Here is a 20699-nt window from a genome sequence, read left to right as displayed (position 1 = left end):
ATCAACAGATCCACGCCCCCTAGCAGGACACAATAACAACCATGATCCTGTTCCACTTCCTGTAGCGGATTTCGCGCGGCTCCATCACCCCCTGTGGCGGACCCATTACTCTCTGACAGGCTGTGTCAACGGCCACGATTCTGCTCCACTCCCTGCGGCAGGTGCTGCGCGACTCCACTACTCCCTGACAACTAGCGGCAACGGACGCCGCTCCACTACCTGCAACTGGCTCTACGTGGCAGGCCGTAGCAATAGCCGCGTGTCTACTCCATTATCCTTCGCAATAAACTCCCCTGACCATGGGCGGCCCACTACCAGACGGTTACAAATGTTGCCATCAATCCGTTGCCTCCTCCGCCTATAAAAGGGGGACCTAGATACGTTATTCTCTAAGCTCATTTCTTATCTCAAAACTCTGCTAAATTCTCCGTTCGAGCACTCCATTCTTGTTGAGGCAGAGAACTGACTTGAGCGTCGGAGGGTCTTGCCGGAGCAACCCCACCTCCGATTTAGACTTCCTTTGCAGGTCCCGGCGGTGACCGCGGCTTCCCCGACTCCAGCTTCTCCGGCGCAAGCAGATTTTTGCACCAACAAATTCTCAAAGTCATTGATTATGAATCATTGTCAATCTGTCAATCCTATCTCCTTGGTAAAATGATCAAGTCATCTTTTTCTAAAAAAGATGAATAAGCTAATGATGTTCTAAATCTAATATATACTGATATATTAGATCTACGAATATATTTGCCATAAATTTGGATTATTTGAAATGTTCAAACAATTCCATAAGAAGGTAGAGAAATAAACTGAGAAGAGCATTGAAACTCTTTGGTCCGACCAAAGAAGAGAATATCTTTCCAATGAATTTTTTGACATATCTAGAAAAAAATGGATTTCTCTTTTATTAGAATCGACTTTATTAGATATAGTTCAATCCATGATGGGGTTTAGAAGTTTGCCGGTCTTCTATTAGGGTTATGCTCTTAAGACTGCTTGTTATATTCTGAACTGGATTCTGAGCAAATCAGTCGCAAAGACACCATATGAGATATGGACTAGGTGTAAGTCGATACTCTCTTACCTTAGAGTCTGGGAGTGTTGAGTTTATGTCAAGCATCTGCAGACCGATTAGCTTGGATCTCGATCCCATAAATATTATTTTATATGATACCCCAAAGAATCTAGGAGATATTACTTCTACTTTGCTAAAGAATAAATTTTGTTCGATATTTTTTTAGAAAAAGAGTATCTTGGTGAAGAAACTAATATCTCTAATGAGAAACTTATGAAGTTCGACAAGTAGAAAAATCAACACAATTTTATGAACCCATAGAATCAGATTTGATTATATCAAATCTGAAACCCATTGTAGAGGCACCATTAAGAAAATCTGATAAAGTACCATATCCATCAGATAAATACTTCAGTTTCTAGATCTGAGATATGATAATCTTGAACTCAATGAAAATAATAAAGATCTGATCACCTATATGAATGCCATATAGAGATCTGACTATGATTAGCACTGCTTAGAACCATAAAGTCCAAAATGGAGTCCATGAAGGTCAACAGTGTATGGACAGTCGTTGATCTATTTGAAAGGGTAAAGTCCATAGACTGTAAGTGGATCTCCAATAGGATCAGAGGACATGGACAAGAAGGTGAAAACCTACAAAGCCCGTCTAGTTGCCTAAAGATATCATCAACGTTATGGTATTGACCATAACGAGATATTTTCTTCTACGATAATGGTAAATATTTCGGAGTTGGAATATGTATTTTGATAAGTGATCAAAATGCATGGCTTCACCGAGAATGAAGAAGAACCCTACAAATACAAATGGGTTAATAGTTCTATGAGTATATTTCTTATTTTATGTATGAGTAAAATTTTCTTAATCAGAAATGACATTCCTTATATTACAGGGAATAAAGATTTCACTATTCTCTATAAAGGACTTGGAAAAAACATCCCATATCCTAGGGATGAAGATCTATAGAGATAGATCTAAGAGATTGCTTGAATTGTCTCAGTCCATGCATACCTTTTATATGGTATGCTCACTAAAGATAGTGAGTGGATACCTGCAAGATTCAAGTGAGAATCACTAGAAGGTCACCCTTAAGTATTTAAGAAATACTAAGAATTTCGATTATGAGAATCAGGCTTAAAACTTGTGGAGTTTGACTTCAATTTTTAGTTAGATATAATAATAACAAGAATGTGTCGAAATACATCTTTATCCTAAATGATGAAACAATCTGCTGGAAAACTTTCAAGCAGAACAATAAAGCCAATTCAGTTTGTGAGGCAAAATATATTGCAGTATTCGATGCTTGCAAAAAAGCAATATGATTGTAGAGATTTATTGGCAAGCTAGGAGTGGCACCCTTGAATGCTGGTTATGCTGTATTGTACAGCACCAAAGCCATAGCTCATATCAAGGAGCCAAAGTCCCATTAGCTTACCAAATATTGTGTATCGCTACAACCTTATTTGAGAAATCATGGATATTAGATGTATATCCTAAAAGTCAATATGACTGACATATTGTAATAAATCTAGGACATAATTTTATACTTAATATATTGATATGATCAATAAAAATGGTAAATTCTTTTTCATTTAAATGTAATGTATCCTTGAATCATCCATGAAATTAGTTTCGATATATATTCTCAAAGTGTTGAGAATTAGAGATATATATTTAATTCCTAAAGGCTTTCGATCATAAGATCATCATGAGGATGATAATAGATTCATATAGACTGATGCACAAATTGCTTCCTTCGAGATAGATAGGTCTCTAATCTACTATATAGAGACACAGGACGACAAGAACAGGTGGTTGTTAGAGAACAACTGACACTGAGCGTGACCATACGAGAGATCACTTGAATTTCTATTCAATCGTCAGTAATTGTCTCGATGCTATACTTGTGTGATTGATCTTTTGACTTGAGATGGTATTGCTACTCACAGTGAGGCTGCTGGAGTTTGATTGACACGTAAATATGATTCTCAATGAGCCCTTATAGTGGATGTTGGTGATAGTTAATCCACTTTAGGAGTGAGATGCGTATCAAGATAGGATCTATCGACCTTGATAGAGAGGAGTAGTCCTATGGGATTTGAGGGACTAAGTCCAAGAGTCTGTGGCCACAGTAGTGTGATTGATGGAAAAGAGTTTTCATAGAAGTCACAACTGGACTTGAGCTAATCAATCTATCATATGACTGATGTTGAGGTTTGACGATTTATCCATAACTTGCCATCTAGTCGGGACTCACGATAGAAGGACTAAATCATACGTTAACTATACCTAAAGGTTTATTTAAATTCTACTGGGTTGCCAATACATACTGCTAGGTGTCACTGATAGATTGTGAGAGCACACTAGGATTATTCTGGATCGACAATCCTTGCTGAGTTAGAGTGGAATTATTCTGACCCATTGAAAAGAGTTTCAAAGATATAATGATAGAGATCATTGTATATCTCACTACCAGATAAAATTGAACCTATGGGGTCACATAATAAAGAGAGTAGACCTAGAATAAGAAATTGAGAAGTGTCAATTGGATTTAGAGAATCCCATTGGATCCATGGTAACCTTGCTAGCACATGGTTGGACCCAATTTCTCTTTTCGCTAAGATTACTTATTTGATAAGTTAATTCTAACTTAATTACTTGCTAATTACCTACACGAATAAGATTCACGAGACTCCAATTATTTGGTGTTTAAGGTTATGGATCACAAAAATTAAGGGTGCAAGTCTCTTATGAATCTCTTTGATAGTTATTATGAAGTGCCACTTTGATTTGATCAATTTGGGCATGTCCATTAATTAGAGGATCTTTGATTTTCATATGGGATGTCTCTTGGGTGCAAAAGAGGGTGTCTAATTATGGATGCAAGAGCTCCAATAGTTGGTGCCTAATGGGTTTCCTAACGTAAGTTGGATAACTTAAGTTAATAAGAATTCTAATGCAAGTAGGACTTGTATTATGAGATTGAATAGAATTCAATCCTTATGTCTATTTAAAAAGACCTCCCTTAAGATCTCTAGAGTATCAAAATCAATAGCCCCTCACACCCAAAGGCTCTCCCCATGATCTCTCTTCCTCTCCCTTTCTCTTCTCTTAGGTGTTCTATACACCCCTTCCTTAGGATGTGCAACTTAAGGAGTTCCCTGCCCAAAGAAGTTTGGATGCCTCTTTCTTGCTGGTTTCTAGCATCTGATAGCAGCACATAGTAAGGAGAAGCTTTAGAGAAGAGAAAAAAAAGAAAATCAAGGCAAAAGACCAAGTGTGGATCACGATCCAGGCTTCATTCAGATTCAGCAGGTTGAATTTTGGAGAATCAAAATTCATATTATAGAGGACTGTTCCAGACTAATCTCGAATGGATACTCGTAGAGGTCAGATATTTGTGTGGCTAACAGAAAGCCTCGTCTCTTTCAAATCTAGTTTTGAAGAAAGAGATTGCGAAATAGGTATATGATCACAATCTGAATTTCAGCATATATCAATTTCAGCATATGAAATAGATCCATATGGTTTTATATTTTTATGCATGTAAAATTTAGATTAAAAATATTTTAATCTTATTATCCACTATGATATTTAGAAAATAAAAATTTTGAAACACATATGCATGCACCAAATCCAAAATTTCAACAGTGGTATCAGAGCTATGGATTTTCATATGCTGAATTTGATAAACTATTTTTGAAAAGATTTTAAAATTAATTTTTTCCTTGATACATAAGATGTATGGATGGATCTTCAAATCTGAAATTTAATTTTAGATTTATTTTTAGAATATATAGTTGATATATTATTGCATGCATATATCTGAATTTTGATCTAGAAAGAGTTCTAGTTAATGTTCATATGAAATATAGATGCATGCATGAAATCTGAAATTTTTTTATGACCTAAATTTTGATTTATATATGTGATATATGATTGCATATTTAGATCATAAATTTATTTTTAATCACATTCATAATTAGTATATAAGATATATGATATCATGCTAAGATCTGAAATTTTGTTTAGATCTGATTTTACATGCATATATATGATATATGTTTGTATGCTAAAATCTGAAAATTATTTTCATGTTCTAAAATTTACTTTCATGCAATAAATTTAGATCAGAAAAATAATTTTAGAATCTAAAATTTGTGTTTGTGCATGAAGATTTTTGTCATGAAAAAATTAAAAAATTAGGTCATGTAATAGGATTACATCTAAAATTTTTGATTTGAGTCATATGGGTCTAATTCGATTAAGTAATTGGTCAAATCATATCAAGTGTTGAATTTAATTAGATCAATTAAATTAATGATCATACAATTATTATTGATCAAATCGATTGAGTCCCATATGTAGAATCGATTAACCTAAGGATCTAGTTTAGCTTGTTGGTTTGAGCCCGATTCGTTTGAGCTCACTGATTATGATCAATCGACCTATTGGTGTCTAAGGTAAGTTGATAAGACATGGTTATTTAATTAGTTATGTTAGCCAACCTGACCAATTTATTGGTATCTTAGGAAGGCAACAGGGGAACCCCCACCGACCTCCACTTATCTGGCCAATTTGAAAGATTGGATCTTAAATTAGGTTGCTTAGCAATCTAGTTTAGCCCATGCCAGTTAGATGACTGATTAGATGAGATCTAAACCTAAACATTTCCATAAATATTAAGTTCGTAGGTCTTCCACCATTGTAGATGTGCAGGTGTGTTATCGGTGTTGATTATTCTCGACTGGTCACAGTGGTTCAGTTACATCGGGAACACGCAACTACTCCATTAGCAAGGAGTTGCTCCAAGGTAGGGATGGGGTTGGGCTCAATAACTGTTAGGTGAGGGACCCAATGACAACCTTGCACCTGTTTGTGAACGGCGGGTCGAGCTTAACTAAGAAGTGTGGGCAATACTGTTAGGTGTGAAGGAAAAACAGCTTTTTTCCTTTGTAGGATCTTCCAGATTTCATCAAATCTGGGGTGGAATAATTTCAAAAAAATTTATCTTATATTTATTTCAGATCTGAGTCTTTAGATCTAATCTTCATATCTGATATTAAGCCTAAAATAAATCTAAAAGGGATGAGAAAACAAGTAATACCTCAAGGGTAATCTGAATACCCTGTAGATGATCTCAGTACAGCCCGAGATTTTGATGTAGCCATGCAAGTACCTGGCCTCTATCAGTATCCACTCAGGTAGGACCTAGAATATCTTCTCCTCATGAATCTATGCTCCAAAAATTAGATCTCTATCTGATTTGGAAGTGCTTCAGAACTCCTTCTGAAGTTGGAGCAGCAGCCTGTCGAAGATGTCCTGCAGCCTTCCTGTTCCAGGTGTCACCACACCTTGGATCTTTGCCAGATGGATGTCCAACTCTTAAGATGTGAAGAGGGGAGAGAGGAGAGCAGGGAGGACATGGAGAAGAGGAGAGGATTCTCATTTTGGTTGGGTATTGAGCAGAAACTTACAAACCCTAGGCACAGACAGGGATTTTATAGACTCTATATGCTGCACAGTGCCACATCATTCGATCAATCAAAAAATTCCAATAAATTTTGAAAAAATTTTGATTGGTGGAGTGATGTCATCTGATCACATCAGATAAGAACTCCCATCCTCTCTCCTATGTTGGCACCAACTTTAGATAAGCACAAGCAAGGTGGCGCCAAAGAGTCTATGTTAATCAGGACTCTTTCATTCTTATCCGCCCACTTTAATCCAATTGGGCTCACTTCATAATCTGATTACGGCACCTAATTCAATGTGGTTTTGGCATGTGGATACTCCACAAAAATCTTTTAATGAGCTCTCTTCAGTTTAAGATCCATATGTCAACATTTGACAGATGTCCTAAAATGAAATTGGCAGGTGACAGGAATTAGCAGGTGCTTGTCTTAAATTCATCTCATGAATTAAGACAAGTCTTTTCTGAGCTGGACAAGCTTCATTTAGACTGAGAAAAATCTTTTCAAGATTCTCTGGGTGAGTCAAATTATATTTGACTCAGTAGAGACAGAAAAGATTATACGAGGAGAAAGTTAGGCTCAATCATATGCTAGCACGATTTCCTTGAACCTAATTGGATCTTATCCAAATCAATTGGGTTAGCCCAATTGATGACATCCAGATCCTAACCCTTGTTTGTGTGACCCAGTTAGGTTCAATTCTGTATGGTAATGAGACATGTCGTGATCTCATCATCGACATCATCGAAACTCCTTTCGATGGACCAGAACTCTTCTGATTCAGACAATTAGAATGATCGATCATCAATATCATTCTAGTTGCCCCCAAAATCTACTAGTGACACTTAGCAATATGTGGTGGCAACCCATCAGAACCTCTCGATGCAGCTACCTATGTGATTGAGTTCCTCTATCACGAGTCTCGACTGAATTAGGGTTAAGGTGAACTTGTCAAACCAAACATCAGTCATATGAATTAATCGATTGATCCGAGTCCAATGTGAAACCCCAATGGAAATCTCTTTTCTATTATTTCACTCTGCTATGGCCATGGGCTTAAGGACTCGATCTTTCGATAATCATAGGACTACTCCTCTCATCTAAAGAGGTTGATAGATCCCATCTTAGTGCGACTTAATTCCTATAATGAATATGCTACAGTCAACATACACCTCAGGATTCTGAATGGCTAGGAGATTGAGTTATGGTGTAGTCAAATTATAACACACTCAAGGTGAACTGTCGATGCACCTCAGGTCAAAGAACTAAACACACAACTACAGCATTGAGCTAGTCATCGACGAGAAGGTAGACTTCCTTATGACTACTCGATATGGTCACGCTCAGTACTCTCGTTCTCAACGAATACCTGTACTCTCGCTTCGATGTCTCCACACCGTAGACTCAAGACACATCTACCCTAAGGAAGCGATCGTACACCAACCTTTCGGATCGATCACCATCCTCGTGATGATCCTATGGTCAGGAGCTGTTTATGAGTTAGTTATGTAAATTCATGCCTTAAATTTTCAACTCTTGAAAATATGAATTGACATTTCTACTAACTCAAAGAATGTATCACAGACACAATATACTCAATGTGATAGAAGAATAATCTATTTATTAATTTATAGTCAAAATTATAAATTTGCTTTTAGATTTGTACAGGAATGTGTCGGCCAATCTGGCATTTAGGGCACACATATAACAAACTGCCACTTGACCTAATGCCAATTGGCTACATATCTAAATCTCATCTTCTCAAGGTGGGCTTTGATCTTTTGCTAGCCTAATGGCTTTGTCAGCGAGTTTGCCACATTGTCTGTGGAGTCAACTCTCTTGATCTCAACATAATCTTTTTCAAGATAATCATGGATCAGATGGAATCGCCGCTCGATGTGCTTGGACTTCTGGTGAGACCTTGGCTCCTTAGCTAGGGCTATGGTGCCATTATTGTTGCAGTAAAGAGGTATGGCATCCGATGACATCATTCCAAGCTCTGTGGCAAACTTCTTGTACCAGAATGCCTCCTTCGCAGCTTCTGATACAGCAATGTACTTTGCCTCCATGGTGGAATCAGCAATCACCGTCTGTTTGGAACTCTTCCAGCTAACTGCACCACCATTGCAAATGAACAAACTCCCAGATGTCAACTTTCGATCATCTATATCAGACATAAAGTCTGAGTCTGTATATCCCTGAATCTGGAGTTCTCCATTCTCAAAGACTAGAAACATATCCTTAGTCCTTCTCAAGTACTTAAAGATACATTTCATAGAAGTTCAGTGCTCTTCGCCTGGATTGAACTGATATCTGCTTGTGACACTCACAGCATGAGCTATATCAGGTCGTGTACATAGCATGGCATACATGAGGCTCCCTATTGCTAAAGTATAAGGGATCTTACTCATGCGTTCAATCTCCTCAGGTAATAAACCTCTTTTGGAGTTTTTCATGCTAAACCTTTTTAGCACCTCCTCTATGTATATCTTCTGTGAAAGTCCGAGCATCCTATTTGGTCTATCTCTATAGACCTTAATACTCAGTATAAAGAATACCTCTCCTAAATCTTTCATAGAGAGGTAACCATACTTTGACTGAGGTCAACATGGGAATGTCATTCCCAATTAGGAGGATGTCATTTACGTACAATACGAGGAAGACAATCGCGCTCCCACTAACCTTTTTAAACACATATGGTTCCTCCTCGTTCTTGATGAAACCAAATGTTTTGATGACATCATTGAATCGTTGTATTCCAACTCCGAGATGCTTGCTTAAGTCCATAAATGGACCTTTGCAGCTTGCAGATCCTGTGATCATCATCACTGGATGTGAAACCAAGCGACTATTCCATATAGATATCTTTCTCAAGATGTCCATTTAAGAATGCCGTTTTCACATCCATCTGCCATATTTCATAATCAAAATAAGCTGCAACAGCAAGCAATGTGCGAATGGATTTTAGCATGGCTACAGGCGAGAAGGTATCCTGATAGTCAATGCCTTCGCGCTGACTATAATCTTTCGCTACGAGCCTAGCCTTGAATGTCTCCACATTCTCATCTGCACCTATCTTTCTCTTGAAGATCTATTTACACCCAATAGGTACAATACCTTCAGGTGGATCTATCAAGGTCCAGACTTAGTTTGAGTGCATTGAGTCAATTTCTGATCTCATTGCCTCGAACCATTTCTCGGAGTCGATACTGATATCACCTTGTTATAGATCTTGGGATCATCACCATGAACCCCATTTCCCGTGAGGAATATTTCCTCTACATCCTTTTGTATGGTACCTAAGTACCTTTCAGGAGGACGAAAAACCCTAGTCGATCTACGAGGTGGAAGAGATTGTGCTAGGACTGGTTCTGATTGATTTGGTTCCTCAGGTTCTTTAGCTCGTTTCTCTTGGGAGACATTCTCATTGAGCTTAATTATTCTTCTGATGCCACCATCTTGAATAAACTATTTTTCAAGAAAAATAGCATTTCGACTTACAATCACATTGTAGTCTTCCGAAATATAAAAATAGTATCCTAATGACTCTTTAAGATATCCTATGAATCGAGCTTTAAAAGACCTGAACTCTAACTTGTCCGTCTGTTGTCTCTTGACATGAGCCAAACAACCCCAAATTCTGAGATGATTCAGACTTGGCTTCATACCATGCCATATCTCATACGGTGTGGTTGGAAGGGTTTTAGAGGGAACCCTATTCAATACATAAATTGCTGTCATGAGACAATATCCCCAAAATAATTCAGGGAGGTCCGTGAAGCTCATCATGGAACGGGCCATATCTAATAGGGTCCGATTTCTCCATTCTGAAACCCTGTTGAGTTGTGGTATTCCAGGTGGAGTCCATTGAGAGACTGCTATTGTCCTTAAGATAGTCTAAGAACTTTCGACTAGGGTATTCACCTCCTCGATCTGATCAAAGAACCTTAATGGGCTTTTCTGTTTGTTTTTTTACTTCATGTCTAAATTCTTTGAACCTTTCAAAGGCTTCAGACTTGTGTTTCATTAGAAACACATACCCATACCTGGACATATCATCAATAAAGGTAATGAAGTAGACGTAGTTGCCTCTAGTCGGTACATCAAATGGGCCGCACACATCCGTATGTACTAGGACAAGTAGGTCTGTGGCCCTTTCCCCATATCTCATAAAAGGAAGCTTGGTCATTTTGCCTTGAAGGCATGATTCACAAACTGGATATGACTCGAAAGTCAACGGACTCAATAGCTCAGATTTCTCTAATTTGTTAACCCTGTCTTTCCGCTATATAACCTAACCTTAGGTGCCACAGACACCTATCATTTAGACTATCTCTAGGCCTTTTAATTCCTATAGCCTTGAATCAACTATACTCTCCTTATTTATTTAGCTATTGTTAAACAATTTTCATAAGATATAAGTTAAGGTTAAAATTTTTAGAAACCCAATTCACCTCCCCCCCTCTCTTGGATTGCATAGTTGGGCAACAAGTGGTATCAGAGCCCGGTGCTCTAGCCCTACTTTGATCTAACCAATCAAAGAGCTAAAGATCTATGGCAACTCAAGTTGGCACTCTCTAGCCGAGGGGCAGTCCACTAACCGACCTCCACTTTTCAATGGGTCCAACTATACCTATTGAAAAGCTTGGATGAAAATCTTCATTCAAGCACTCGACTATGATATGTGGAGTATCATAGTAAACGGCCCTCACACACCCACTAAAATTATTGATGGTGTGGAATCAGCCAAATCCGAAAGAGATTGGGATGAGGTTGATAAGAAAATGGCCCAACTAAATGCTAAAGCTATGAATGTTCTATATTGTGCTCTTGATGCTAATGAATTTAATTGCATTTCAACTTGCTTGTCTGCTAAAGAAATATGGGATAAATTAGAAGTAACCCATGAAGGAACTAATCAAGTAAAGGAGTCCAAAATTAACATGCTTGTGCATAAATATGAACTTTCTAAAATGGAGCATGATGAGTCTATAACTGAAATGTTTACTTACTTTACTGATATTATAAATGGTTTAAAGAGTCTTGGTAAGTCCTATTCTAACAGTGAGCTTGTAAGAAAGATTCTCAGGTCCTTACCAAGAACTTGGGAAGCCAAAGTGACCGCTATCCAAGAAGCCAAAGATCTGAACATCCTACCTTTGGAAGAGCTTCTTGGATCACTGATGACACATGAGCTGAGCATGAAACAACATCAAAAGGAAGAAGTCAAAAAGAAGAGAACAATCGCCCTCAAATCCACAGCTCAACTAGATGAAGAAACTGATGACATCGAAAATGAAGAGCAGGATGAAGAGATGGCACTCATTACCAGAAGGTTCAAGAAGTTTTTAAGGAAAAGAAAACAAGGAATGAGGAAGAGGCCACTCACAAAAAGGGAACAGAGCAAAGAAAAGGATAAAGACCAACCCCTTATCTGCTATGAATGCAAGAAATCGAGACACTTCAAGTCTGAATGCCCACAACTGAAGAAGGATCCCAAGAAGTACAAGAAGAAGGCCATGATGGCCACTTGGAGTGGGAGTGATGACTCAAGCTCCGAAGAGGAAGACTCAACTGAACAAGCCAACTTGTGCCTTATGGCACATGAAAATGAGGTAAATTCCGAAACTCCTAGTGACTTTACATTTGAAGAACTTCATGAAGCTTTTTATGATTTAATTGATGAACTAAAGAAACTAGGGATAAAGAACAAAGATCTAAAATCAAAAAATCAATCTTTACTGAAACAAAATGAAAGCATTTCAATTAAAAAATCTATCCTGTTTCAAGAAAATCAAAATTTAAAGAATGAAATTGTCAAGCTAAAATCAATAGTTGAAAAATCCACCTTGAGTTCTAATAAACTTAATATGATTCTTGAAAATCAAAAGGCCGTGTATGATAAGGCTGGACTTGACTATAACCTCTTGAAGAAACAAAAGTATCTAAAAAATATCTATGTAAACTCTTCAAGTAATAAGTTTTCTAATATTACTTGCTTCAAATGTGGTAGAGTAGGACACAAGTCATACACTTTCTTCTCTAACAAATCTATAAACTCAAATATAAAGAAAATATGGGTTCCAAAAGGAACCATTATGACTAACCAAAAAAGACCCAAGAAAGCTTGGGTACCTAAAATAAAAACTTGACTTTTGTCTGCAGGTGTGTCTAGCATCCCAAGGAGAAAATAGGAAATGGTATCTTGATAGCGGATGCTCGAGACACATGACTGGTGATGAGTCCCAATTCATCATACTTGATGCTAAGAATGGAGGGATGGTCACCTTTGGAGACAATGGTAAAGGAAAGATCATCGGTATAGGTAATATTGGTATCACTCCCTCCAAGTACATTGAAAATATTTGTTAGTAGATGGTTTAAAACATAATTTACTAAGCATTAGTCAATTTTATGATAAAGGATATAAAGTTATTTTTGAATCTTCTGTTTGCATTATAACTAGTCCTATTAATGAAGGCATTAAATTTGTTGGACATAGACATGGTAATGTTTATATGGTAGATTTGAATGATCTATCCAAGATAAATATGCAATGTCTAGTATCCTTGAATGCCAAGATTAATGAGACTAGTTGGCTTTGGCATCGTAGGCTTGCACATATTAGCATGCATTCACTTTCAAAACTCATTAAGAAGGAATTGGTTCTTGATTTGCCAAAATTGAATTTTGAAAAGGATAGAATCTGTGATGCATGCCAACTAGGTAAACAAACAAGAGTTTCATTTAAATCTAAAAATATTGTTTCAACCTCTAGACCTTTAGAGCTATTGCACATGGATTTATTTGGACCTACTAGAACTACTAGTCTAGAAGAAAATAATATAATTTTATAATTATTGATGATTTCTCTCATTGTACATGGGTTTTCTTTTTTGCACACAAGGATGAAATTTTTCAAATTTTCTCTAAATTTTTTCGAAAAGTCACAATGAGAAAGGATTTTTAATTCAAAATATTCGAAGTGATCATAGAACCAAATTTGAAAATCAAGATTTTGAAAAATTTTGTGATGAAAAAGGAATAGGCCATAATTTTTCTGCACTTAGGACATCCCAACAAAATGGTATAGTAAAAAGAAAAAATAGAACCCTAGAAGAAATGGCCCGTACCATGCTATGTGAAAGCAACCTTTCAAGATACTTTTGGGCGGAAGCTATTAACACAGCATGTTACATATTAAATCATGCTTTAATTAGATAAATTTTAAAGAAAACCCCCTATGAGCTTTGGAAAGGAAGAAAACCTAATATTGCATATTTTCATATTTTTGGTTGCCGATATTTTGTATTAAACAATGGTAAAGAAAGACTTAGAAAATTTGATGCAAAATCTGATGAAGCAATTTTTCTTGGTTACTCCTCCTTTAGTAAAGCTTTTAGAGTTTTTAACAAAAGAACCTTAGTAGTAGAGGAGTCAATACATGTTGTCTTTGATGAAACTAAGGATCTTCCTTCAAGGAAGAATGAAGGTGTTGATGATGCAGATCCTCTTATAGAAGGAATGAAGGAGATCACTCTGAAAGATTCAACAATTCAAGATGATGAGAAACATGAAGACAAACAGGATGAGGGAGATGAAGAACAACAAGAACAATCTCAAGGTACAAATAACCTACCCAAAGAATGGAGGTATGTTCACAATCACCCTAAGGAGCTAATTATTGGTGATCCTATGCATGGGGTAAGAACTCATTCTTCACTTAAAGATGCATTCAATCATTTTGCTTTTATCTCTCATCTTGAATCTAAAACCATTGAAGAATCTGAAAAAGATTATAATTGGATTAATGCAATGCAAGAAGAACTTAATCAATTTGAAAGAAATAATGTATGGACTTTAGTATCAAGACCTAAAAATTATTCAATAATTGACACAAAATGGGTTTTTAGTAATAAATTAGATGAATATGGAAATATAATAAGAAATAAAGCAAGATTGGTTGCTAAAGGTTATAATCAAGAAGAAGAAACTGATTTTGATGAGACCTTTACACCTGTTGCTAGACTAGAGGCAATTAGACTTCTACTTGCATATGCTTGCTTTATGAAATTTAAATTATTCTAAATAGATGTCAAAGTACCTTTTTGAATGGATATATTGCTGAAGAAGTCTATGTAGAATAACCCCCAAGTTTTGAAAATCATACTTTTCCTAATCATGTTTTTAAATTAAATAAAGCTTTATATGGTTTGAAACAAGCACCCAGGGCTTGGTATGAAAGGCTAAGCAAATTTTTACTTAATAATGATTTTTCAAGAGGCAATGTAGACACAACCCTTTTCATTAAAAGAAATCAAGATGATATATTAGTTATACAAATATATGTTGATGACATTATCTTTGGATCTACTAATGAATCTCTTTGTCAAGATTTTGCAAAGCTCATGCAGGGGGAGTTCGAGATGAGCATGATGGGAGAACTTACATTCTTCCTCGGACTCCAAATCAAACAAATAAAGGAAGAAATCTCCATCACCCATAGCAAGTACACAAGGGAATTACTTAAAAGATTTGGAATGGAGAACTCCAAAGCAATTGGCACACCCATGAGCCCTTCATGTAAGCTTGACAAGGATGAAGAAGGTAAAAGTGTAGACTTAAAATATTATAGAGGGATGATTGGCTCTCTACTATATTTAACTACTAGCAGACCTGATATTATGTTTAGTGTTTGTCTTTGTGCTCGATTTCAATCTAATCCTAAAGAATCTCACTTGAATGCTGTTAAAAGAATCCTTAGATATTTGAATGGTACTCAAACTCTAGGATTATGGTACTCTAAGGACTCATTAATTGATTTAATAGGATATTCAGATGCTGATTTTGCTGGATGTAGATTAGATAGAAAAAGTACTAGTGAAACTTGCCAATTTCTTAGAGTTAACCTAATCTCCTGGTTTAGCAAGAAACAAAATTCGGTAGCACTGTCTACGGCTGAGGCCGAATACATTGCAGTCGGAAGTTGTTGTGCTCAAATCTTGTGGATTAAGCAACAACTCAAAGATTTTGGTATCAAACTTAATGAAACTCCCATAAAATGTGATAACACTAGTACTATAAATCTTACTAAAAATCCAAATCAGCATTCTAGGTCCAAACATATTGAAATCAATCATCATTTCATAAGAGAACATGTTCAAAATAAAGACATAATTCTTGACTATATTTGTACTGAAAAATAATTAGCCGACATCTTTATAAAGGCCCTAAGTGATGATAGATTCTGTGAAATTAGGAGAGAACTAGGAATCCTTGATCCATTTGCTTAAATGTCTCTCTAATCCCAAGGGATCAATGTCAAAAACTCCTTGAACTTAATTCTCACCATTTCTCTTGGACTTAAAAACTCAAAATTATCATTCTCATAATTGATCATTGAGCAAATATCCTTCTCTTAAAGTTTCAAATTTTTTGGAAATTGTCTCATCATTTTTCTGAGTTTCAATGTGCCATGAGTCGACCCCTAGGATCGACCCAAGGGCAAACTTGAAATTTTTTGGCTAAAATCCCACGGGCTCTTTCTTTTTGTTGAAAATCCATCCTTTGAGCCGACCCATTCCACCGTCTTCTTCCTCCCTCCAAGCCATAGGTCCCCTTTTTTTTTCTTCTCCAAACCCAAGTCCTTCTCCCAAGACTCTTCTCCCATCACCCCTTACACCTCAAATCGACCCTTAGGAATCAAGTTCTTCCCCTTCTCCACCCTTGTTTGGAGCGAATTGAGTGTGCCCTAGATTCTACCCTTCTCTTCCAAATCGGAGTATCACTCCTCCAAAAATCCCTATCCTTCCACTAGAAACTCTTCATCTCATCCTCACATTTGCTCTCCCAAGCTCTGTGATAGTCTCATCAGTGCAAATGGCTCCGAAAATGAAGCTCCCACAAAGAAGGAAATCGGTCTGCGAGTTGGAAGAAGGCGTGCGCAGGGAGAGACAGGCAACCCAGACCTCATCAGCTTCAATCCCTGCTCTGGCATCTGCTCCAGATTCTTTTCGGTCTCCATTAAGCCCCAGTAAGATTCCCTTATCTGATAGAAAGGTAGAACCAACATAGATTTCAGATTTTTTGAAAAAGAGGGGTTCTCTATCGGTTCAAAAATTAAAGATCAAGGTTGAGAATTCTACTGCTCACTTAAAGAAATTACCTATGTGGATTTGGTTAGAGAATTTTATCTGAACTTGAGCTATGGCAATGGAACAGTAAGATCCACTGTTAAGGGTATAGAAATCTGTCTAGATCCTGTGCTTTTGGAAGAAATTCTTCATTTGCCCTGTGAGGGATACTCAAACATGGAACTCCCAGTCAAGGAAGAAGGAATTAATGTGATACTAGGAAGAACCTTCTCGGGAAGCCTAAATAAACTAGAGGCCAAGATCCTTTCCATTGAGATGAGGATACTACATCAAATGGTAACAAAGCTTTTCTTCCCTAGAAGTGGTAGACATGACCTCCTCTCAGGCCAAGATATCTGCATTATGTTTCATGTGATTACCCAAACCCCCTTGAACCTCCCAGCATTAATGATCGAGGCTATGAGAGAAACCCTGAATAGATCCAAGGCACATCTGCCTTTCGGTATGGCCCTCACTTTGGTATTCAGGAGGTTTGGAGTTAGTTTTGAGGGGGAGGCAGTAGCTAGACTTTCTCACTCTGACACCATCAATCAACATACTCTGCACCGCATGGGATTTACTAGGACTAATGGTGGTTGGACTAAAGGAGTGGAAGAGAGAGCTGAGGATAGAGCTGAGGAAGAAGGACCATCTTCACCCCTCCATGATCTCAGGGCAGCATCTCCAGACATTCAGTTCGTTTCAGATCACGAGGCTGGCCCATCAGAGTCTACGAGGAGGCACACTCCAGTCCAGCAGCCAGACAGTAGAGCACTTCCCTCAGAGATCAGATTGGCTAACGATCAAATAGAGATGATCTCTCAGCGTGTGGTTTCCATACTTTCTCGATAGTTGGGCACTTCAGCTTTTGCACAGGGATCCACATCACTTGATGTATCTGATCAGACATTGATCCCTCATATCTCCACTGTCTTCCAGATGATTACAGATCAGTCAGTTCGCATTCAGTAGCTTGAGGGTTGTGTAGTGAGATTGATTGCCAGGGTATTCGACTTGCAGAGGCAAGTACTGGCTCTTGCCCATCCACATCCCACTTCGGACATCACTGAGGTCTCAGACCTATCTGCAGAGGCAGCCAGACTTAAAGGAGTCTTGGAGAGCGGATTTGACTTTCTGAGGAGAGAGATCAGAGGCTCTAGTGAGCATGCATCTACCCAATTCACTGCACTGCTTTAATCTATTTCAAGAGCCTTAAACCTTCTGGACACTATCAGACTATCACTTGCAGCACAGTCCATTATTTCGCAGCCTTCAGGATCTTCTCACCCGCCCCTCGTGCCGGCACCTCCACTCGTGGCAGAGGCAGACGGGGTCGAGGTCGAGCCCTTGGTCGTGATCCTTCATCTCCTCATCCCATCTCTGATTCATCTGACTCTGATCCATCCAGTCATGATCTCTACTAGATCCTGAGTAGTTAGTCTTTTCTTTAGTTTTAGTCTAGGATCTATTTTTTGGGCCATGCAATGATGTTGACTGATTGACTTTTGTATTTTGGTATATGTATTGGAACAACTATATAATCAGTCACTTTTTGATTATAAATATATACTCTTTGACTTTCAATGAATGACTTTCAAATTGAGTTGCTTTTAATTATGTGCATGCAACATAACTCATATCCATGATGTAAATACTATAAATTGCAATATGGTATCCAATTGGTATATCTTTTATGATTGCTATATTAAGGGGGAGCAAAATAATAAGCAATAGAGAGATAAGCAATCAAGAGCTAAAGAAGTAAAATTAATCCCATCAAAAGGAAGGATTAGAGAAAATATATTCAAAAAAAGGGGGAGTAAAGAATCTCAATTGATGCTGTCAAAAAGGGGGAGTAAAAAATCAAATGAGCAAATGAGATGAGCAAACTATTAAGCAATTGTAATAAGATGAGCAAACTGTTAAGCAATTCTCAAACTGTTAAGCAATTGAGCAAATTTTCAAAATGTTAAGCAAATGAGCAAATTTTCAAATTGTTAAGCAATAAGCAAATTGTTAAGCAAATGAGCAACATAAGCAAATGGGCACATGTGTCATGTGCCAAAGAATCAAAATCATCAGCTCTTCTTTCCAAGCAAATGCATTAATAAGTAATTTTTAAATTGATAGCAAAATTCATATTTATCTTCAAACTACCTATGATGCATTTCATTCCAATACATGGCTATAGTACTTAAATAATGCATCTTCATAAATTTGAAATTCATGCTCAATGTTTTATATATGCTTTTACTCAAGTATTTTGTTATCATCAAAAAGGGGGAGATTGTTGCTCCTTGGATTGATTTTGATGATTACAAAGCATTTGAAGGGGTTACTAATGATTTTCGCTTGAAAAAGACTTATTGCATTTCAAGGGCAAAATCATAATTTCACCAAATCCTGATTTGAAAGTATCAAGTGCTAGAACAAAAAATTTATGATCCATTGAAGAAAATTTTATAATTTTTGGACTTATATTTTGAAAGATATTCATGTTTGTAAATTTGAGTCGACCTCATGAGTCGACTCATGGCACAAAGGGCTGATTGGCACGCAAAATTTTTTGGCTGGCACAGTCTGTGAGTCGACCCCATGGGTCGACCCCCAAGCATGAGTCGATCCCATGAGTCGACCTCTGCTGTTTTTAGGCCAAAATTATAGAACCATTATTTTTTGCTGTTTTCAACAGAGGTCGACCCCATGAGTCAACCCATGAGCATGAGTCGACCCATGAGTCGACCCCTGTGACGGGAATGTTCCACAATGGCTAGTTTTTAACCCATTTTAAGTGCATTTAATGCTCATTTAATGTGATCTAACGGCTCTATTTCAGCCCAGATTACTCTCCACCATTTCTTAAAGTTATAAAAGGGACAAAAAGTTGGGAATCATGAAGGAGAGGAATTTTTGAAAAGAAGATTTCAAGCATACTTTTCAGCCCTAAGCAAGAGCCCACTCAAAGCATTCAAGAAGTTTTTAATTCAAGCTCACCAACTCCTCAAGTGCTCATTCAAGTCTCCAACCATCTTGAGAAAATCAGAAAGAGGGTTCTTCTATTTGAGTAAAGTGTATTTAAAGTCTCATTCGCTCATTAAAGGAGCTCTTGTGTATTTTCTGTGCTATTAATTGTAATACTCCTTTTGAGTTATTATTTTTATTTTGGAAGGGTTTCAAAACGTGGGAAGGTTGATCCGAACCTTGAATCGGATTGTATTGGGTTGGCTTGTACCCAAAAAATAAGTGAACTAGCTTGGGATAGCTAGAGTCAGAGTTTTCGACGAGTGTATTCAGGTTGAATACAAGTTAGTGGATTGGAATTCTCAAGTAGGAGCTTGGGGAGTGGATGTAGGTGCAAGGTTGGCACCGAACCACTATAAATCTTTTTGTTTATGTTGTACCTAATTGCTCTTCTTTAGAACTTCTTTATTCTTTTGCATTCTTGCATTTAACCATTAGCCTTGAATCAACTATACTCTCCTTATTTATTTAGCTATTGTTAAACAATTTTCATAAGATATAAGTTAAGGTTAAAATTTTTAGAAATCCAATTCACCCCCCCCCCTCTTGGGTTGCATAGCTGGGCAACATCATCTAGCTCTCTATTTAAGAAAGTAGTTTTGATATCTATTTGTCAGATTTCATAGTCCAGATGTACCACTATTGCAAGTATAATTCGAATGGACTTGAGCATTGTCACAGGAGAAAATATCTCGTTATAGTCAATATCATAATACTGACGATAACTTTTGACTACCAGACAGACTTTATAAATCTTCACCTTCCCATTTGCACCTCTTTTCCTTTTGAGATCTATTTACACCCCATGGATTTTACTCCTTCGGGTGGATCAATGAGTGTCTATGCATTATTGACCTTCATGGACTCCATTTCAAACTTCATGACTTCAAGCCACTTATAAGAATTGGATTCTCTGTATGGCATCCATGTAGGTGATTGGATCCTCATTATTCTTATAGAGTTCAACAAGATCACCATCCCAGACCAGAAAATCATAGTATCTGTCCGACTGATGTGGTACTCTACCATATCTCCTC

This window comes from Elaeis guineensis, chromosome 2, assembly GCF_000442705.2.
Source record: "Elaeis guineensis isolate ETL-2024a chromosome 2, EG11, whole genome shotgun sequence".
Taxonomy (NCBI): Eukaryota; Viridiplantae; Streptophyta; class Magnoliopsida; order Arecales; family Arecaceae; genus Elaeis; species Elaeis guineensis.
This window is presented reverse-complemented; position numbering follows the sequence as displayed.